The following is a 24,135-nucleotide window of genomic DNA, read 5'->3' as shown; positions in this document are numbered from 1 at the left end:
GGGTCGATTGTCGGACTTATGCATGAAATATTTTTTTGTTTAAAGAGTCTTGCCTTTTTTCTGTTGTTCTTGGCCTTTTGGCAAATATCAAAGTATAGTATCTGTTCCGGCAGATACTGCAAACAAAGACCATATGTGGGGGAAACAACACATATAATACCTTGGTCAATGTAGGGGCAACCCTTCATACCAATTGTCACTATCCAACTCCCCTACTCCCCGGGGAGTTGTTCCCCATTTCCTCTTCACTGCTCACATTAAAAATCGGCGTTGTACTTAATTTACTCGGTGGAGGGGGGGGGGAAATAAATAACGTTCTTGCCCTTCGGGCAAATGCTGTACTTAAGATAATTTGTACCAGTCAATGGAGGGGTAATCCTCTATACTGGGGTAATTATTATTTTGGGTCACGACCAGAGTGCCCCCTTTTTACCCTACTTTTAGGGGAGCTGGTTGTCCCCCACATTAAAAATACGGCCTTGTGTCTAATTTGCTCTGGTGGGAAAGCAAATAAATGCCATAAAAAGAAAGAGTATTTTTCTGGTTCTGTCACGCTTAAGTGTGAAACAACATTTTTGTCTATTAGGCTTGTTTAAATAGTTTTCCCATTAGTCTGTCACGCATACGTTTAAAATAGCACATTAGTCGATTTATCTTTAATGCTTAGCTGAGATATAGCATTTTACAGTCATTCATGCTCACGTAAGAAATAACATTTTTTTAGTCTGGCACGCTTATGTTTAACGAAGCATATTTCTTGATTTATATTTTCCCCTTAAATAAACTATAACATTTTCTTATTCTGTTACTCTTACATAAGCCTTTTGGTCAAGATCAAAGTGTAGTATATGTTCTACAGATACTGCACTTCATTTTCTTGTTCTCTTTCGGTGGAGGAGAAATCCTTCACGACTGAGACAATTTTTATTTTTGTACCTTTTCTCCACGTTAAAAAACGACCCTGGTGTCTAACTCTGTCCCGTGGGGAGGCATAGTAAATAAGTACTCTTACATAAGAAATAACATTTTCGTTAGTCTGTCACGTTTATGTTTAAAATACCATATTTGTTAGTCTGCCACCCTTATATGTTTAAAATAGCATCTTCGTAGATCTATTAGTCACGTTTAGCTAAAATACAGAATTTCCCTCGATCTGTCACGCTAATGTAAAAATAGCAGGTTTATATTTAACATATCATTTTCGTTAGTCTGTCAAGCTTAGGTTTAAAACGGCAAAGTTCTCTGTCTATCTGTTGTGCATTTTCCTCGATCTGTAACGCTTACGTAAAATAATGTACTTTAGTTTGTCAGGCTCATCTTTAACATAGCATTTTCCTTAGTCTGTCACACTAATGTTTAAAAAAGCATATTTGTCGATTTATGTTTTACGCTTTGTTAAGATATAGAATTTCCCTCGATTTGTCACTCTCACTTAAATAACATTTTTTGTAGTTTGTCAGGCTTAGGTTTAAAAGCATTTTCATTAGTCTGTCACGTTTTTGCTTAAAATAGCATCTACATTGATCTATCTTTCATGCTCAATTAAAATATAGCATTTCTCCCAGCCTATCGCTCTCACATAAGAAATAACGTTTTTTTTTCCTAATCTGTCAGGCTTATGTTTAAAATAGAAGTTTTGTTAGTTTGTTACGCTCATGTCTATAATAACACATTCGCCGATTTTTCACACGAATTGTTTAAATAACATTTCAGATACAGTCGCCTATTTCCAAACGATGTTATTACCGTCTGTGAGGCGGTCTATCATGCTTTTAACATCCTGTTATTTTGAAGGATAATCCGTGTATGACGTTCATAGTCGGTAACTACCGTTTTCGATCCCCCTCCTGTCTGCTACCTATTTAATATTTAACACGTGGGATTTCTTGCGTCCAGCGTTTCGTTATTAATGTTATTGTAATGCTGTTGTTTTGTTATTTTTATACTATTTTTATCCGGTTTTCTGTCTTATGTTTTATTATTAATTTTACCACCATTCATATAATTTTTTAATGCCATATTTTGTTCTTATTTTAATTTCAGGTATTGTCGCTGTACGTGCATTATAGTCATTATTCGGCCTCGGCATAATTACTACTCCCTGGCCAGCGTTATTATCGGTCTCATATTGGCTTCCATTATTTCATCATCCTTATAATTATCAGCATTATTACTATAACAATAATGACGCATTTTTTTTTTTTTTGCTTGTTCTCTCATCGTTAACATCGGGCGTAATTCTTCATGGTTTTTAGCGCGAAGAGAGACCCGAATTCCTTCACGACCATCCCCATCCTCGCGAAATATGGGAGAGGGGAGAAGGAAATGAAAGGGATGAAAGATTGGCTAGAGTCGGCCATTTTTTTTTTTTTTTTTTTTTTTTTTTCGTTGTCAATTTTCCGTTGGAATTGTCGAGGAACGCCCAGATCGGATCGTTTACTTTGGCAACGGACTTCTCCAAGAAATTTCTGCAACTTTAACGAGAAAAATGCACGGACATTTATTCCTTTTTAAAGGTAAGCAGAAGAAGAAGGAAAAAAAAAGACTGCACGAAAGAGGCAAAACGGAGATTTATAAAATCGTTAAAAAAAAAAAAAAACGCAGACAAACAAGAAACGTAAGAGGAAGACACGTATAAGCGTGAAACAAGAGGTTTACACAAAATATTGTAAAAGTGGAGAAACGTGGAGACTAAAATGAAATACTTAATATAGAGATTTGCAAAAGACGTAAAATGTTGACGAATATCACACGTAAGACAAACGCATGGATCCTTGTAAAATTAGTAATGCAAAAAATGAGAGATTAGTTTGGTAGTTTTCTTTTACGGCATATCAAACCTTTTCAAGTTATTCAATGCCAAATCAAGTAATCTTAGAGACAAATTTGTATCCTTCAAGCTCTTTTATATATTCATATTTTTCTACTTATTAAGGCTTGGGTGCCATTCGAGGATAAGATTAATGTGTGTACAGTAGTCAATGGGAAAAGGTAGTAACTGTAAGTAGTGGGGATTTGGTAAATTGGATTAATTAAGGAGATGGCGCATCAAAAACTTGTTTACATTGGACTTGAAGACGACCATATTGTAGTTAGTCGAAAAGCAGGAAAACAAAATATAGCTCCACGGGCGCGCAGTTCGAAGAAAGAAGCTTTGTTCATGGAATCTACGTTTAGGTTTAGGCACAGATAAAGAGTGGTGGAAATTATTGATAATGGTTTCACTAGACGAGTGCTTTTCGTTAAAATCAAATCCTCAGTCATTCCCGATTGTATTTTACAGTTGCTCACACTGAAGATTGAACCTTCAAGATTCAGGAGAATATCACTTTTTACAATTGATTTTCCAGGTACTTTAACTACTGCGCCACGACTCTTCTACAAAGTCATAACTGACGAAACACGAGCACGCTGATCGCGTGAAGTAAATTAAGGGTTCCGCTCGAAATTCCGTCCCAATTCCCGAGTTCGACAGAAACATTCCCGAGTTCGACAGAAACATTCCCGAGTTCGACAAGATACACCTGAAGAAGGTCGGGGAGTAAATCGATAGAAAAGTAGTGAAAATGACACTAAAGATGAGAACAGTAGTCCGATGAATCCAAATAATACGAATAAGCAATCCTCACCTGAAAAATTTAGAAACGTAGTATAAAAGAGATAAAGATTTGCCAAAGGAGTGATATAAAAGAATGTCATAGATACGATAAAAGGAAGGAAATGGTGTATACCCTCGGGCCAGGCAAGAATGAAAAAAAATAGAGAAAAATACGTAGAAGACTAAACGTAATACACGGATAATTTGTACTATTTCTACCTTGTCATTTTTCAATAAATTCTCACAACGTTTCGACCGACGTAAATTCTGACTTTGTTGGACTTGGAGATATTCATGTCAAACTAGGGACTTTTCACGGAATCCTGAACGAAACCATTTGTTGTAAAAGAATATGTTGCAAGGAACATAGGACAAGTCATAACTCGACACCTTTTCTTTTAAACAATGACATTTATTTCCGGGTACTTTCCCGAAGAAACCGTGATCGTATACCTTCTCTCTGATTTCTGCCCTCTCGAACGTTCTCCACGTCTCTAACGTGATTATCAAACTGTGCATACGCTCTTTTATGCCTTTTTTTTCACATGACTCGACTTTACATTTACATACACGCGTCCACGCTCTGTTACATAATGAGGATTGCATTTTCAAGCTCCAGAAGATTATCACTTAGCACTTTTACCTGTAACGCCAGGAGACTGTAGTCCAAATAATATAAACAATACAAATTTTGCTTTTAATCTAAAAACTTTTTTCAATAGATAGGTATTTAGAAAAGACAAATAAAATCCAGGAACATTAAGATTAACCAGTAAAACAAATGTAATGCCTAAGACAAAACACGCATCAAGTGCACTTGAAAGCCAAATTACAACGTAATATTAGGAAAAAAATATTTTACTTGTTTTAAATTTACTACATAAATACATTTCGGAGCTAAACTCCATCCTCAGTATGTTGAGAGATTAGTTTGGTAGTTTTCCTTTACGGCATATCAAACCTTTTCAATTTATTCAATGCCAACTCAAGTAATCTTGAAGACAAATTTGTATCCTTCAAGCTCTTTTATATATTCATATTTTTCTATTTATTGAGGCTTGGGTGCCATTCGAGGATAAGGATTAATGAGTGTACAGTAGTTAATGGGAAAAAGTAGTAACCGTAAGTAGTGGGAATTTGGTAAATTGAATTACTTAAGGAGATGACTCATCAAGAACTTGTTTACATTGGACTTTTTTCTTTTCTTCTTTCTTGCTATGTTGTAATGTTGGAGAAAGAAAATTTGTGTGTAAAGAGCCACGCGTTGTATCTCAGCGGTTGTAGTTTGAAATGTTGAAACAGTGCGTAGGCAACGCGAGAATAACGTCAAGGGTGTGAGTTCCATATAGAAACGTTGAGTTAATTTGAATAAAATAAAAATACGCCTCAAGTGCGCTTGAAAGCCAAATCACAACGTAACATGAGGAAAATAAACACATGTTTTACTTGTTTGAAATTTATAACATGATTATATTTCAGAGTTATACTCCATCTTCAGTATATTGCTTTCTTTTTATTCTTTTTTCTTTTCTTGCCATATTGTAAAGTTGGAGAAAGAAATATATTTATGTTGTGATTGGACTTTCAAGCGCACTTGATGTGTATTTTATTTTATTCAAATTAAATCAACGTTTCTATATAGAACTAACACTCTTCACGTTAATGTAATGCCTGTTTTTTTTGTTTTTTTTTGCTTTTTATGTCTCTTAGATCATGTCAAATGTCTACTTAAACCACACTGCATAACGCATTTCTCTGTGGTGGACCATTTTATTTGATTTGGGAATAAATAAAACTGTTCTACCCCTGTTGATTTGGAGCAACATTCCTTAAGATTTTGCAAGCATTCGTTTATTCCATATGTTTCTATTAAGACATTTATCTAGAAGGATGTCACTTGTTTACAAGAGAAGCCACGTGAAGGTTGACAACTGTGGACGACCTGGATTCTAACCTGGTTGACTCAAGTTGTCAATCCGTGTCCTGAACCACCTTGCAACCGTCACCCCCTGCTGATATTGTTGATAACCATTTATTCATTTTTTGCGAACCAGAGGATTATTGTTGGCATTCGTTTTCCCGCTATCTTTCGAGTTATAATCATATCTAGAAAGATATTAAGTACTTGCGGAAGAAACCACGTTAACGTTATTATCATATATAAATGAAATTTTTTCCCGTGAGACGAACTGGATTCGAACGTGACACACTTATTAATTTATTTTATTGCGGACCTTTTTTTCTTTTTTTTATTACATTTTCACCCCAAACAAGGCACATTGCAACTTTGGTGTAGGGGGGGCTACTATCAGGGGCAGCAACTACTGGGGCACTATGTTGGGATTTGGGCAGCAAGATGTCGGTTCACGTTGCACTTGAACTTCTGCATGTCAGTACAGTTAGGGAAGCAGGGACCTGGAATGGAATTCCGGAGTCTAGCGGTTCTGGGGAAGAAACTACTGGAGTCTCATTTTTTTTTAGTTGTTGTCTCATGATGGTTTGGCCAACTATTCCTCTGGCTTTCGTCAGGTTGTAACCGCGACTGGATTGAAACTCCGAATCTCCTAACTGCATTCACAGCAATTACTGCCTTCCATAGTTGTTGTCATCTCACCACGTTTTTGGCCAAGTAAGACTCTGGCCGGATTTGGTTAGGATTGAAACCGCTATCTTCAGACAATTCTCACCTGAAACCGTAGAGATGCAACGTTTCTATCCACTGCGCCACGGGCACAGAAGGGCTAACCAAACTGAAAAAAACAAAAGTAAAAAAAAAAAAAAAAAATGGATAATAGTCCGCAAAAAACTAAATTAATAAATAATACTTGATGATCAATGAATTACAATTAAAACAATAATATATTGACGCACTTAGTTTGTAAGTCCGTATCCTTATCCACGTAGCCGTTGTAAACGCCTCGGTGGCTGCTGTGTTTAACTTTGTGACAATTAAGTACATTTACTCCTTTGTACAGATTCTAACAGTCATAGAACCTCCATCTGCATAAACCATATAATATTCTGCTTGTTTCCTTAGTTTGGTAGTTTTCTTTTACGGCATATCAAACCCTTTTCAAGTTATTCAATGCCAAATCAAGTAATCTTGGAGACAAATTTGTATCCTTCAAGTTCTTTTATATGTTCATATTTTTTCTACTGATTAAGGCTTAGGGCCCATTCGAGGATAAGGGTTTATGAGTGTACAGTAGTCAATGGGGAAAACGTAGTGATCGTAAGTAGTGGAAAATTGTATTGGTCCTTTAAAAAAAAAGGGCCAATACAATTTTGGAAAGCCAAACTGCTTCGAAACAAATGTAAGAAAATAAAGACAAATTTAAAATAGGTTAATACGCATAAAACGCAACTGGTGAATTGAGTAGCGTATTTTTTTTTTTTTTTTTTTTACAAAAAAATATCACCACTTATCAAGGCCCAGAGGCCAATCGACGACAAAGGTTAAAGAGTGTACATTGGTCAACAGGACAATATCATAGTAATCTTCAGAAGTATAAATTTGGTAAATTGGATTACTTAAAGAAAAAAATTAAACTAAAACATATGAAACAGTATAAAATGTCAGCCAAAATTGAACAAAAAAAGGGATCTTTCTGAATTTTTGAGATGAGGATTGATTATTCGTATTATTTCTATTCTTCGGACTACTGTTCTCATCTTGAGTGTTATTTTTACAATGTCTCGATCCATTTAACCATCGAACTTTTCATGTGTATCATGTCAAACCCTGAAATCTTTCCGTCGAACTCTAAAATCTTTACGTGGAACTCGTGAATCTGCACGGAATTTCAAACCTTTTTTTTTTTTTATTTAAACGACGGTGTAGCTTCTCTTGTTTTGTCGGTTACGACTGGGTAATAGAGCTTGGTAATATTTCAATTGTATCTTGAGTGCAAGCTGCACTGAACAGCTCCAGATGCGTGTAACTTGCAAGATGAATTTTATCGAGGACTTTATCGACTACGCTACGAGCTATTGCGCAGTTCCGAGCAGATTGCCGCGTTCGAAAGAAAGATTCCAGAGTTCGACAGAAAGATTCCCGAGTTCGATAGAACGATTCCAGAGTTCGACAGAAAGATTCCCGAGTTCGACAGAAAGATTGCCGAGTTCGATAAAAAGATTGCCGAGTTCGATAGAAAGATTCCCGAGTTCGATAGAAAGATTGCCGAGTTCGATAAAAAGATTGCCGAGTTCGATAGAAAGATTGCCGAGTTCGATAGAAAGATTCCCGAGTTCGATAAAAAGATTGCCGAGTTCGATAAAAAGATTGCCGAGTTCGATAGAAATATTGCCGAGTTCGATAGAAGGATTCCAGAGTTCGACAGAAAGATTGCCGAGTTCGACAGAAAGATTGCCGAGTTCGATAGAAAGATTGCCGAGTTCGATAAAAAGATTGCCGAGTTCGACAGAAAGATTGCCGAGTTCGATAGAAAGATTGCCGAGTTCGATAAAAAGATTGCCGAGTTCGATAGAAAGATTGCCGAGTTCGATAAAAAGATTGCCGAGTTCGATAGAAAGATTGCCGAGTTCGATAGAAAGATTGCCGAGTTCGATAAAAAGATTGCCGAGTTCGATAGAAAGATTGCCGAGTTCGATAAAAAGATTGCCGAGTTCGATAGAAAGATTGCCGAGTTCGATAAAAAGATTGCCGAGTTCGACAGAAAGATTGCCGAGTTCGATAGAAAGATTGCCGAGTTCGATAAAAAGATTGCCGAGTTCGATAGAAAGATTGCCGAGTTCGATAAAAAGATTGCCGAGTTCGATAGAAAGATTGCCGAGTTCGATAGAAAGATTGCCGAGTTCGATAAAAAGATTGCCGAGTTCGATAAAAAAGATTCCCGAGTTCGATAGAAAGATTCCGGCGTTCGATAAAAAAAAATGTCCGAGTTTTAAAAAAATGCATATAAAGAAGGCCGGAAGTTACATCAACCGAAACGTTAGTAAAATGACACTCCAAATGAGAACAGTAGTTCAAAGTATTCAAACAAAACGAAAATGTTGGACGTAAAATGAGAATTTATAAAATACGTTAGAACGCTAATGAAAACCAGATGGAAAAGAGACACAGATATTAGTTAAAATAAAGATCTGAGATGAAAGTCGTAGAAAATGGAGGAAAACGAAAAAACAAAAACAAACAAACACGTCAAGCAGATATTTGTAAAATACTTTAAAAAGAGCTTACGAATTAGAGACGTAAGAAAACACACATACTTGCGTAAAAATAGCGTTCAAAACTAAGAAATATTTGAAGCAAGTCAAAAATGGCGGGTAAAGAGAGAAGGCCATTTATAGAGACACAGATCGTAATGTTGATAATAAACTAGCTGAGATACTCCCCCATATCGAGGTTCTCAACCAGTTCTTGAATTTCATGGCCGAGATGAGAAGCTAAGAATATCTATTACATCATTTGCATTGCTTTTTTATTCTAAAAAATGATGATGGTGATGATGATGATGATGATGACGACGACGGTGATGATAATGATGGTGATGATGAGGATGATGACGATAATTATAGTGATGGTGATGATAATTATGGCGATGGCATGATGATGATGATGATGATGATGATGATGATGATGATGATGATGATGATGATGATGACGTCGTAATGCAAATAATTGGGACGCTATAGCAAAATAGAAAATAAAACATTTTCCAGAGTTCGGTTCAAATTCTCGATAACATATTAATACAGAAGAGAAACGCTGCTCCACAATGCTACCAATCTAAACGAAATAACTTCTCTTTTAATCACATTTAAATGAGTTCCTCGTAGGGATCTTTTTCATACATATGCGCATACATATAAAACGAGTCGACTGTCATGACTAAATAAATACACACAAAGCAACATACACCTAAAGTTCTCAATTCATTTTAAATTAAAATATATATCAGTGAACATTACACATATATTTTTTTATAAGTATGTATATTTTCTATTTAAAATAACACTGTGCAACAAATTTGAATTGAAAAAAAAAGTACAAGACATATAAGACCTGTTTCGGTGTAAGAAAAGTATGCTGATTCCAAATCTGACATTTATTTCTCTGGATTAGGTACCATTTTCATGTACTTTATTATTAATTATTTTGAAAAAAAAACCCACCGAATTCACCAGTTTAAACAACATTTGTCCTCTTAACTCTCTTGTGTAGAGTGTCATCATCCTTTTTTTTTAAATTCCAGCAGTAGTCTGCCAACATACCAGTGTTCCATTTTCCTTTAAAACATTTTTCTATTAATGAAATATCTTGATGGAACCTTTCGCCATGTTCATCACTCACATGGCAAAGATTCTCAGCAAAAAAATCCAAATGAGAGTGGAGCACATGAACTTTTAGAGACATGTTACATCCCATATCATGAAAATGATGCAATAGATCATTCACAATTTGCACATAGTCTTCTGAACGATGTTTTCCCAGGAAGTTTCTTGAATGTCTCAAAGGCACATTTTTCTTTTCTCGTGAGATGTGTGTTAAAAGTTTCACCAAGAACAATTTTTCGAATTTGGGGACCTATGAAGATACCTTCTTTTATTTTAGTTCGACTTAATGAAGGAAACTTTTCTGCAAGATATGCAAATGCCAAGGAATGCTTGTCTAGTGCTTTCACAGTAAGTAAATTTTCAGAAAAGAATGTATAAAATGCCCCTTTATGTTTAAAACATTAAAATACACAATAATCCGGTCTTTATTGTAGTTTTTAGTTAAAAAATACTTCATTAAATAGATATCTATTTTTAACCCTCAGATTTTTTCCCGTGCCCTACAAATAAGGTTCTGCGGCAGGTTTTAGCTTCTTTTCCTTGATTTTTTTAGCCTACATTAAAAAATGCCTTTCTTGACGAATACCATGGCTTTTCGGAAGGTGGTGAACACCAAACCATGTGCGACAGCATTATGTTTTTACTTTTGAAAAAAATAGCCCTTGGTCTAGAAAATAGTATGCTAACCAGGAGAGCTCTGTCATCTAGCTCTCTTAAATCTTGAAAAATAGCTCATTTCGGCTGACTTTAGCAAATACATGATTCAAATAAATGATTTAACAAATAATGTACATAATATGTGTACATTAAACTGTGTTTTTCTCTTAAGATTTATAATTTAATACACATAATATGTGACTGCAAAGTCGTCAGTAACCCATTTTTGACGTTTTTACTGAAATTTACGACTGTGGCAATTTTGCACAAATTATAGCTAATTCAACAAAAAAGAAAGCCAGAAATAAAATTTCCACGTTACTAGGTATACAAAAATTGCTGCAGATATCCTGTACTTTTTTTAGTGTTGCACAGTGTAATCAAGACATGCCGTATTCCCAGTGATTCGACAACGTTGCATCATACAAAAGTAGTTACTAAAGTGTCGGAACATTTGTTCCAAATGTAATTTTTATGTACGTTTAATCTAATCTATAAAACTAACTGTGTTAGTCTGTCTGTCTCCATATATTACAAACTCTATCTCTTCCGAAACTAAAAGTCGTAGAGCGGCGCTAGGGCCCTCAAATGATTGGATTTTTTTTATGGACCGTTCTTTTACGTGTCTTTAACCGGTTAAAATAGATTTCAAGGGGGACAAAAACGGGGCAAAAAGGGGGCAAAATTGAAAAAAAATTCGTTATACATTTTGTACATTCATATTATCTAAGATTACATTTAACTAGTTCATATGCGTGTCACGTTGATACAGTGGTAGCGTCACCAGCTTTGATTGCTACAGTTTTGGTTTCGGTTTCGATTCTAGCTGATGACGCCCAAATACTTTTTTTTACTTCTAAAATCACGACTCTATAATAATACTAGCAGGCCGCAAGGCATTGCCCGGTCGTAAAATACGCTTAAATATAATATTTTGATTAATGCAGATTTCGTATTCTTTTATTATATTATATTGGACCCAATATATAGTTATGCTTTAAAAAGTTAAAAATGTGACTTGTGCGCCACCATCGAGAATCGAAACCAAAATGTTTAGCCCACAATTTACTTTTCCTACGTTAATGCCCGAAGACATATTTGCTGCAAGGCTAAAAATGAAAACATGGACCAATTACTATTACGTTACGCATGCATATTCGTAATGGCGTCGTTCGGCCTTCACCTGGCAAATTTCATTTTTTTTTTTAATTTTCACACTTTTGCACCGATTTTTTCAGGCTAAAACCCAAATATAAAGTTGCGCATGGGTTTGAATACCTTATATATTAATTTTCATGTTTGTAGACCAAAAAACTGGCAGAGGAGTTTGGTAAGCAAATTTTTTAATCAAATGTATATACGCCTACATAAATATATATAGAAAGATATTTGCGTTTACTATAAACTTTTTACGCAAATATTACGTAAGTATAAATCATGTAGAATATCTACATGAATATAATTACACGTAATAGTAAACTAAAGATGATCATCCTATGAGAAAACCGAAAAACATAATAGGGAATTAATTAAAATCAGTGCTAAAAAGAATATCCAAATTAGCTGGATCTTTTATTAGCGAAAGCAATTCCACGACCCATATATAACAAACTTGTATTTTTTTTTTGTTAAATAAATAAAAAAAGTTTTTTGTTTTTTTTAATACGAATATCAATAGATACAATTTTTTTTTGTAGAAATATAGATATACGAAATCAAAACAAATTAAAATACGATATTTACAACCGTGTAAACCCTCCCCTCTGCTAGTGTTTAATAATGGGTTTTATGAAAGCTCCTATGAATTCTGGCATGGAGAAGAAGACCATAAACATGAAATGCACGGCTATATTTGCATTATTCGTAATATTCTGACAACTGTTCACACCTTGGAAGTTAGTATCACAACGGTTCGACCGATGTAACCCTCGACAATTTTCGTCGAAGTTTTGTGAAACTTGGGAATCTGTAAGGAATTCTGAACGGAGCCCTTTATCAAATTACCGAAAATAGAATTTCTAATTCCGTCACCCGTGAGTGCGTAGACCTCTGAATTAATTCATGATTCTATTTTAGTGTCGTTAATACTGAGGATTGAATCTTATACTTTCAGAAGATTAGCACTTTGGTCTAATTATTGTTCTTGCATATAATTTATTTTGATTTTTATGTATAGGAAAAGTAAGACAGAACTTTCATGAGCAAAATTATTCTCTAAGAACAACGTGCGGATCACGATACCGCGCCGCTTCTTATCAGTTTTCAACAGCATGGTAATATTCAAGTTTAATGTTAAAAATACTTTTCGAGGCATTTTTTTTAGATAATCAAATCCGATCAAATTTCAGCCACGTTTTTAGTCTTTATGGTGTTGTGTCACCGTGTAACAACGCACTATAAGCGCGCATGAGAAAACGAGCCACAGCCGAAGTCTGGCTTGCGAGAATATTAGCAGCAATAGCCGTTAAAACGCGTATGCAAATTAGAAAGTGTGCATGAGCTTGTGTCACAAGAAAAGAAGAGAAAAAAATACACCAAGTGGTCGTGGCGAGAAGCAAGTTACGACCGGGCGTATAAATAAAAAGGCTAGAAAGCGTGATGGTGGCGTGGACAGAGACTTTTAAAAAGCACAGGTGAAAGACTTTGAAAAAAAATGAAATACGTAGTTTGGAAAACACCACGAATAAATGCATCTCATTTGCACTTAGAAAAAAAGCTGAGACGGATTTTTCTTTCTTCCCTTTTATTTGCTTGCTCCTGCCACATTGCAACCGTTCACATGTAAAAATTATTAGCTATTATCCTGTAGTAGATTTGGGGTTGCTGATAAAAGGTGCTTCATTAGCTCAATAAGAACTCGGCAAAATTCCAGAGCGCGACACTAAAAAACGAGTGTATGCCGATCGAAACGTTGTGAAAATAACTCCGAAGATCAGAAGAGTGGTCCGAATGATGTAAATAATGCAAATTCTTAAAACTTATCTAATATATATATATATATATATATATATATATATATATATATATATATATATATATATATATATATATATATTACTAAATATATCTTTGCTTATTATAAATATAAAAGATGTGCAAGAACTCTGTGAACGCGAAAAAGACGCGCGAAGGAGCGTCGCAGTGAAAGAATGGAAATGAGCAAGGAAGGAGGAAGATAGAAAAAAAAACTTAAAGAATGTGAGGAAACCAGAAATAATACAAGATAAATGCGGAGGAATACAAAAATAAAGAACAAATTCCCAAGAAAATACTTACAACTTAGAGTCGACTATGAATCAGGAAGAGAATTGCTGAAAGAAATAAAAAAATAACAACGAAACCAAAATAAGAAACCGAAAGAATTGTTTCTTATGCGTTAAATCACAAACAGTAAAATATATAATGTTGAAAAAATGACACCGCCATATTGAAACAGTCTGATAAATAATACACATATACATTATATATATATATATATATATATATATATATATATATATTATATATATATAATGTATATATATATACATATATATATGCATACCTACATATCTATATATACATACCTACATATATATTTACATACCTACATATATATATATATATATATATATATATATATATATATATATATACATACCTACATATCTATATATACATACCTACATATATATATATATATATATATACATACCTACATATATATACCTATATACCTACATATATATATATACCTACATATATATATATATATATACCTACATATATATACCTATATACCTACATATATATATATACCTACATATATATATATATATATATATATATATATATATATATATATATTTTTTTTTTTTTTTTTTTTTTTTTTTTACAAAGGCATCACCACATTATCAAGGCCCAGAGGCCACTCAAGGATAAGGGTTAAAGAGTGTACAGTAGAAGTTGGTCAATATAGTAATCATTAGTAATGAAAATTTGGTAAATTTAATAACTTATATGGAACGGCTCATCAAGAACTTATTTACTTTAGACTTGAACAAAACCATATTGTAGTCAGCCGGAAAGCAGGAAAACGGAAGACAATTCCACAGGCGTGCAGTTCTAAGAAAGAAGCTTTGTTCATGGAATCTACGTTTAGGTTTAGGCACAGATAAAGAGTGGGGGAAATTATTGATAGTGTTTACAGCTAGACGAGTGTTTCTTGTGAAAGTTTGGCGAGGGGGGACCATAGATTGAAGCTCAGTTGAACACTTTCCATGAAAATAACGATACATCAGAGACAAACTCGCAACATCTCTTCTGTGAGATAGAGGTTGCAAGGAGGAGAAAAGGACATCTCCTACGAGGCTACGAAGTCTATTTTGAACTCTATCAAGGCAGGACAAGTTCTTTCTAGCAGCTCCTGCCCAGATGTGGCAACAGTATTCCATCCTTGGACGTACCTGGCTCTTATATAGATAGAGAATAGCATCAGCAGTGAGATATCTACTGGATCGATAGAAAGATCCCACCATTTTTCCAGCGGCCTTGGCAACAGATTTGATATACGTGTTCCATTTAAGATCAGGAGTAATGGTCAAGCCCAGAAGCTTGTCAAAACTTGAGGCCTCCTGAAGACGAGAGCCATTCATTTCAATTGATGACAAATGTGGATTAGAATGTTGATGATGTAAAGAGAGAAGCTTGGTTTTAGATGCATTAAAAGTAACCAGCCACTCCTTTCCCCATTGTACTACGTGCTCAAGATCAGAGGAGAGAGAATTGGAGAGAACTTGCTCGTTTACTGTCTTAGATGTGGTACCATAAATGGTAGTGTCGTCAGCATAAATGTCTACAAATGATGTAAGGATATGATTTGGAAGATCATTAATGTAGATCAGGAAAAGAGTTGGGCCCAGGATGGATCCCTGAGGGACACCGGCATTAATATTGTGAGCTTCTGATTTTTGCCCCTCAACTACTACTCTTATGAATCTATCAGAAAGAAATGATTTAATAATTGAGAAGACTTTTCCAGCTATACCATAGCTAGCGATCTTATGAAGTAAACCTTTATGCCATACCCTATCAAAGGCTTTAGATATGTCAAGAGCAATTGCCCTAGAAAGATTGCCACCGTCGAGAGATTTGCTAATCCTATGCGATATAACTGTAAGGACATCTGCTGTAGATCTAGCAGAACGGAAACCATATTGAGTGTCACTAAGAAGGTTTTTTTTGTTGAGATGTTTGATTACTTCTGTATTTAATACAGATTCTAGCAACTTACTCATGACGCACAGGAGACTTATTGGCCTGTACTGAGAGGGGGATGAGCGATCACCTGAATTCTTAAATACAGGGCATACTGATGAGATTTTCCAGGGAGATGGGAAACTATTCTCCTTAAGACAACGTTTAAACAGTTTTGTAAGTATGGGCGCTAGTTCAGGTTGAAGTTTTTTGAGTACTATAATTGGAATACCATCAGGGCCAGTTGCTTTACTGGAATCAAGGTTTTTGATTAGCTTGGCAACATCACGTACAGATATACGTATATCACATAGCGTGTTTTCTGATACAAGAGGAAATATTGGGGGTTGGCGGTCTTGGTCGCAAAGGGTAGAATTAGCTGCAAAGTTCTTGACAAAGAGTTTGGCTTTGTCTGATGCTGACGAGATTACCTCAGATCCATTGATAATAGTTGGGATGGAGCACACGCTTCTGTTCAGAATTCTGTTTGCTATTTGCCAAAACTGGTGGGAACCAAGCCGCTGCTCAGCTACTTTGGACTTAACAGATTGAGCATACAACTCTCTTGCGTTCCTTATTACTTTCTTACAATGGTTGCTGGCAGTCCTGAAAACGGCTTTAGTTTCCATACATCTATTACGTTTGAAGCAGTGGAAAAAGTGATTTCTGTGCGCAATGGCAGCAGCACATTCTGGAGAGAACCAAGGCTGGCTGTTAGGTTTTTGCTGAAACTTTTTAGAGGGTATGAAATGGTCAATACCTACAATTAACCATTCAGTTAGGTCTAATACTATAGAGGACACATCCTTTTTAAACATGGAATGCAGAGGTAGATCAGATATAAATGTACGGAAGCTATCCCAGTCAGCCTTAGTGTATCGATATACTGTACGATGAAGAGGTACGTCTGGGGACTTATTACATTTCATTTTTATCTTAATTGATACAACAGAGTGGTCGGAAGATCCAAGAGGCGACAGAACAGAAACTGAACATAGTTCAGGGCAAGTTGTGAGAAAAAGGTCTAGTAGGCTCGCATACTGGCCGTCATTATCGGGCACACGGGTAGGTTCCTGAACAATCTGAGTGAGGTCATAGGCAATGGAGAAATCATGACAGAACCTCCCCTCATCATCGGTCTTGTTTGAGTGGGTCAACCATTCGACGTTGTGAACATTGAAGTCTCCACATACATGAATGTTAGCTGAAGGATAAGTAGAAAGGACTTGGTCAATTTTCTCAGATATGCTTTGAAAGATAGTAACTCCGCTGTTGTGGGGGCGATAGAGAGTAAATATAAATGCAGTAGTGTGAGCTAAAGCAACCCGGAAGCACATATAAGGTAAGTTAGGATCTTCCCTGGAGATGTCCCTCCCACATGGAAAGCTATCTTTAATATAGGCACATATTCCATGCCCATGGCGATCTTGGGGGTCAGATTTAGAAGTTAAGTTAGAGTATCCTGTAATTGCAAACTCATCAAGGGAAATAGCCTGTCCAATGCCAGTTTCACTTAAAAATAAAAGGTCTGGTTTAGTCTCCTGTAATTGGGTTTCAACCTCTGGAAGGTTAGAACGTAGACCCCTGATGTTGGAGAAGGAGACATGGTAGTAGGGGTCTACGTTGGAAGTTGGAGAACCGGGTTTAATCGAGTATTTTTTCTTGAAACTTGTCATGATGAAATTTTGGAATTTGTGGACTAGGTCGACAGATTTACTTAGAGCAGGACAGAGAGGGGAAACTAAGAGAGAAAAAGAAACGAAGAATTTTTTTTTTTTTTTTTGTACCACATGATAAGGTAAAGCCGTAACAATTACCCACTAGTATGGCATCGAGAGGCCCCACCAGAAGCTACTGCATGGTCCAGATTCCATTCACCAAATGGCAATACAGCAGCCCCAGTACTTTGCACCTGCTGATAGGACAGCCTCCTTAGTGGTTAATCCAAGGTTCGGGTCCCTGACTATCAGGCGGATAACGTCAGCCCAGACAAAACGTTTACCTCCAGCACCCTTACTAGTGACATGGCTACAAGGATAGACATAGAAACAGAAAATTTCCACCAACTCTGCCAACTGTTCGCGCAAAAATACTGCCAACCTAGAAAACAGCTTTTTCTTCTCCCTTTGTCAGAAAAATCACTCATTTAAAAATGAGGACTGAGGGACAAATAAGAAGAAGCGAGAGTAACAGGAGATGTATATACATAAGAAATCAAGAAAAAGCAGGTAGAATTCAAAAAGAAGCCGCAGAATATTGTTTGAAGAAAAGACTATAGCAATTTGCGGACGAATACTCGCGGAAGAATATGAAAAAAAAAATTGTCCAGGTGTAAAACGCGCAAGAAAAGCAAGAGCGTGAACAATGCTTGATACAAGGTGAACAAGATTTCCCTGACTCGCGCGAAAACAATAGAAGAGTAAGAAATGATTATATAAAAAGTGCATATAAAAAAAGTACAAGAAAATTGTTTTAGCAAGTCGAATGAAAGGCAAAGCAAGTATTGACAAAAATAAATAAATAAATAATAATAATAAAATAAAAAATACCCCCAAATAAAAACGTATTTTGTCGAACATAAATGTTGCCTTGTCGTATCGATAACACGCGTGTGAAAAAAATGACGCACACGTCAAATAATGATTCTGAAACGACAAAATAATATATATATATATATATATATATATATATATATATATATATATATATATATATATATATATATATACTAGCGGATCGCCCCGTGTTACCTAGTCATAATTACGCTTATATATAATATTTTAATTGAGGCACATTACATATTTTTTATTATAGAGACATTTCTCTATCGATTATCGATTGTCATATTGAACCTAATATATACTAGCGATATCAAAGCTAAAAAATATATAAATCTATTAGTTCGTTAACTCAAGAAAATTAACCAAATTTATTTTACTACTGACCCTGACTTCGAGTATTAAAGGTGTAAAACCATAGGTAATCACTTAAAAAGTAGAAAATCCCACCCCAACAAAAATTGATTTTTTTTTAATTTCTAAAAAGATGCATTCAATATTCAAAGTTTTACTTGATTATTATAATAGACTTAACCAAATAACACAAATTGTCAGTCACCATCCAAAAACTTATGAAACAAGTCCGAAGGTGTTTCATATCGATTGCTATTATTGCGACGCTCGCTCTTTGTTTATAGACAAAGCGGTTAGAGCACTGTAAAAGTGGTGGACGGATGTTTGTTTTATTAGACATTTGGCGAGATTATTTACGGGCGCCGCTCCCGTGGGTCAATCGGTAGAACTGCTGACTAAATGCTGGTTCTAGGTTCAATCCTCGGCTTGGGAGAGGTGCTAATCTAGCGGCATTGATGAGTTGTGATACAATGAAACAGGACTGCATGTCGATGACTACAAATATATATATATATATATATATATATATATATATATATATATATATATATATATATATATATATATACTAGCAAAAGTACCCGTCGTTGACTGGGTTCAAAAACAGCCTACAGAAAATGGACTCTGATTTATGAAAGTATGATAGGTTATGAAAAAGAAGGGTTGTAAATAGATAGCTTCGAATGTGGAGGTATCAAAACCAAAGCAAGATATGATGGAAGTAAAAATAAAATAGATAAACCCCATTATTTATTATACCATACCTGTTCACACTGAAACACTTATCACAATATTCTGTGGATCTATATTAAAAAAACCTTGTTAAACTTTGTGACATATTTCCATTCTATTGAGGTCAGGCGGGAACGAACACGCCATACTTTTATTATACTATATTTCTTCAAACAGAAACATAATTGTCAAAGTATACTTACGCAAATAGACATGAAAAATCTTTATTAAAGTTTGTGCCTATTTCCATTCTATGGAGGCCAGGCGCGAACGCAGACTCCACAATTTTATTATACTATCCCTATTTAAGTAAAAAAAATACTTATCAAAGTATTATTATGTACATCTATATCAAAAACACTTGTAAACGTTTTTTTTTTTAATTTTATATTTCGATACTTTGTGGACCAGGCGCGAACGCAGACCCCACAATTTTAATGAACCACCGTTTTGTCAGATCAAACATACCCATTCCTATGTCTCGATAATCTTCTATCATTATATGTAATCAGTTTTTTAAAATAGTCAACCATATAGGAGCCTATTCGTTACCAGACACCCCCACCCACACCCACACACACATTCAGCTTTATATATATATATATATATATATATATATATATATATATATATATATATACGTTTTTATTTTTTATTACCGTGTCTTTCTATTAAGTTACGTTATTGTTTCAGCTACCCGCCCGTTTTTTTTGGCGTCTGTAGCTTCCTCAGACTTTTACAGAAAGGGTTCTGAAACAATAATGCAACTTAATAGAAAGATGCGGTAATAAAAAATAAAAACGCATATTTGCTCTACAACAGTATTGAGCACTTTTTTCAGTTTTTATTAATTACCATTTCCATTATATATATGTCTATATATATATATATATATATATATATATATATATGTGATTTTGTTATTTTTTCAAGCGATACATACGGTTAATATTGGCTCCGCCTCGAAGCTCATTTTTTTTATTTACTTAGAAAGTCGCCCTTTTTTAATTTGTTTGGACGTATATAACATTTTTATTTATTTATTATTTTTAAAACAGTAATCTACGTACACGCGTGTTTCGAGGTCATTACCTCTCGTCAGCGTAGTTCAACTGCTTTTAGGGATCGAACCTCAGACCATGTTTACCACAGTCCGGTGCCTTAACCGTTAGGCCATAATCCCTAGATTAATTATACTGTTTATTTTTATCGCTTATAAAGTTAGATTTTGTTATTGTTGTTTTTTCAAGCGATATATATATATATATATATATATATATATATATATATATATATATATGTGTGTGTGGGGGGGGTATTCATGCAAATCCGTACTAAACACACACTAATTAATCTCTTTTTTTTTAAGTTACCCATGCCAGATGTTTTATTTCCTTAACTAATCTTTACAAAATTCCAATTCTATAAAATTCAGTTTTATTTTTTTTATAATTGAAACAAAATGATGAAAAAATAATAATTGCACCATCCCAACTACGCACGAAATATCATGATATAAGCATTAAAATCTACGCTCCACACACTCTGTATAGTTTCACAATCATGTCTGTGAAACAAAACACTGGATTATAGTCAAGACTGCTGGCTCTATTCGACTCTGCTCTACAGATGGGACAACGGGGAAAGCAGGATATGGTTCATTTTAATTAATGTTTATTTTCCTGTCAGATAACATGGAACTGTTCCACTTTTCCAGTATTGAAAATAGCTTTTTCGTCTGCTTGGCCATGTCTAATTATTCAGCCATATTGACAATAGAAACCGGAAGTATAAAGGAGCCGACTATCTTGATTATTTCCCAAAATTTGTCAAGTTTTTTTCTAAAAAAATAACTGTTATATTACAAACGATCAAATTATTTCGACCACACTATGTATTTTCAAAGAACGTTCGGCTTTCTAGATTTTTGTTCATATACCCCCCCCAAAAAAATATTTTTGTCGAAATTATTATCAAATTTTAAACATATATAAAATTCCTTTACTTTTTATGATTTCTCTATCATTTGATACTTTAGTATTTTGGATTAAATATGTAAAAGATATACATTTATCTACATCGATTGTTTCGAAAAATAAACTCCAGCCAATCGAGGAATTAAAAAAAAAAGTCGGCTTTTCTATTTGGTGAAGCAACGTTAATTTTATTAAATAAAAGAAGAAAAACGGAATGGTATTATTGCTCTAATATCTCAACGAGACAGTGTTTTGTGTAATTGAAAATAAATGGCGATGTTCGTGATATATCGATTCTTAAACCTGTACGAAATAAATGTGTAGGTAGACGAATGTTAGTTTTTGATTATATCGCATTATATTTGATTATATCAAACAGATATTGCTAATGCAATAATAAGGAATATAAAATAGTGCCAGAAAAAAAGAAAGATTTCGTCCAGGATGTAGAAGAAAACGAACAATAAAAAAAAAATGGACACAGCGAAACTAAAAGAAGAAAGCAATACATTATGAATTGGAAAACATTGAAATTCGAAAGATGAGAAAGAAAAAAACTTCGAAGAATGCATTTTAAAACAGACACAAAACAAATAATACACGCGTAGATCTAATGTTAGATATTTCTGTAAAATAAAATATTATATGCGCATCATAAACCCTGTGTATCGCTTTATTGCAGGTGAGTATATTTTTTAATTTGGAAATTGCTATATAACGCAGAGAAGTGAAATTTAGTACACCGGAAGAGCATGACAGAGTTCCTTAATTCCATTATTTTTGTGGAATTTGAACAAATATTTTAAAAAATTATGCAAATTTTTCAATTTTCTTGTAATTTTAAGTGTGTATCCCTTTAATGCATGTCTGCCAAAATGCCTAGAAAGGTCGATTGACAGCTAGTGGAAAGCTGTAAGCCTTGCAGAGGTTTACCATTCCTAGATCTAGCCAAGGAGCTTGGAAGAGATACAGCCCAACATTCGCCCATGCATGGAGTATTCTACCACTAGTCTTCCCCTTCTAAGATAGGATCCAAAAAAGAGTTTTCAATCTAATTGGTCCCGCTTTATCAACTAAGCTATAGCCTCTGTCCCATCGCCGCAATATTGAATCATTGTGCCTTTTTTGAAAAATATTTTAATGGAGTGTGTTCTGATGAACTCATTTCACTTGTACCCTCTCGACGTACATATCCCGGACAAACCCGCTTAGCAATAAGATCTCACCCCTTCGCTGTTGAAGTCACTAAATGCCAGAAAGCTTTCTATTGTAAAACAAACAAACAAAAAAAAAACTACTCAACCTAACCAGTTTCTTCCTAGACAAAACAACTCGATGAGCGTAAGATTAAACAAGGTGCTATTAATGTAAGTTTTCCGCAAGGATCGATCCTCGAACTTTTATTATTCCTGATATGCATAAATAGCCACCCGGATTAAACTGTATCTTAGATGGGTATATTTGCTGATGTCACTGCGTTTTATAATAAACGGTAGGGTGAAACGAATGTACACATATCTAAGGCAATGGCAGAAACCCGAGAAAGTAAATTCCACTTGGTAGTGGAATGCGGTCATAAGTAGATGGTACCATTTAATGCTACTAAGACTAAGTTTCTTTCCATTTAACAACTAAAGCAAACCTTTTCAACCACCGATTGCCATGCCCAATAATACCTAACATAATACTTAAGAACACATCTTTCAAAATCCTCTGAAGCAAAATGAATTTGAGCAAATAGATTGAGAACATTGCACAAAGCTGTCGCATGGAAGGCGAGCTTCCTCTACCGCGCGCGAAAATAAATCTCACCAGAGATCGTCCTCGATCGATGGATACCCTATGTAATGGTTGCTGCCTGTGAAATTGTGAGACAAATGTTGTGCAATAACCAACCGCATCTCTTTTGAATCGGCTATGCTTCAGTCCAATCCAGAGATAAGCGAAGAGCGCATACAGCATCTGGGATTCCAAAAATGGTCACCCATTTTAGTACTGATCAGGTTCAACGTTGCTTAACTTCGGTGTTCTAACGGGAACCGGTGTATCAACGTGATAATGCCGTACATAGAACATCCTATATGTTTATAAAGACATAATTCGTCCATGCATGGAAGATTCTTGCCACATCTGAGCTGAAGATCTACCATTAGTCTTGAATTTTTAGATGGGGTTTAAAAGATAATTTCAAACCTATCAGCCGCCCATCAGCCCATGTCCTCATCGCCACAAACTCCGCATCCCCGTGTTTGTTTTACAAGTACTGTAATGGAATATGCTCCGATGAACTGATCGAAATTGTTCGCCATCAACCTCCACTATAACAATCAAGGAAATCATACCACCTCACTCTTAATGGTTCCTATATACCGAAAAGCATTCTACTCTAATAGCTCCTTATCAAGGACTGATAAACTTTGGAATACGTACTCGTCATAAGTTTGCTTCCCTGAGTGTACAATCCGACAGATCTTCACATATAATGTAGTACCTTATTTCTTATCCCTCAATAGTCTTCTATTAGATACGATTCCAACTAGCCATTAAGTTCAGGTGACAATACAATATTCCTTATTTGGGGTAAACATTATTAAAAATAAACTATATATAGTATTCATCTATAGAATTAAATAAGACACAACCATTATTGTTGTAAAATAAATCACCGAAATGTAATATGTATGTATTTAATTCTTTATTAAATAAACCCTGTTTATCGCTTTATTGC

General features: G+C 34.9%; 1 pseudogene; it reads right to left on the bottom strand.

The window, feature by feature from the left end:
- Positions 1-23,357: 23,357 nt before the first annotated feature.
- On the bottom strand, positions 23,358-23,476 carry LOC145258593 (5S ribosomal RNA; annotated as a pseudogene).
- Positions 23,477-24,135: the final 659 nt, after the last annotated feature.

The sequence above is a fragment of the Euprymna scolopes genome, chromosome 33 (assembly GCF_053919585.1).
Source record: "Euprymna scolopes isolate OS-2025 chromosome 33, ASM5391958v1, whole genome shotgun sequence".
NCBI classification, from domain to species: Eukaryota; Metazoa; Mollusca; class Cephalopoda; order Sepiida; family Sepiolidae; genus Euprymna; species Euprymna scolopes.
Note: the sequence above shows the minus strand (reverse complement) of the source record. Positions and strands in the feature narration are given on the sequence as shown.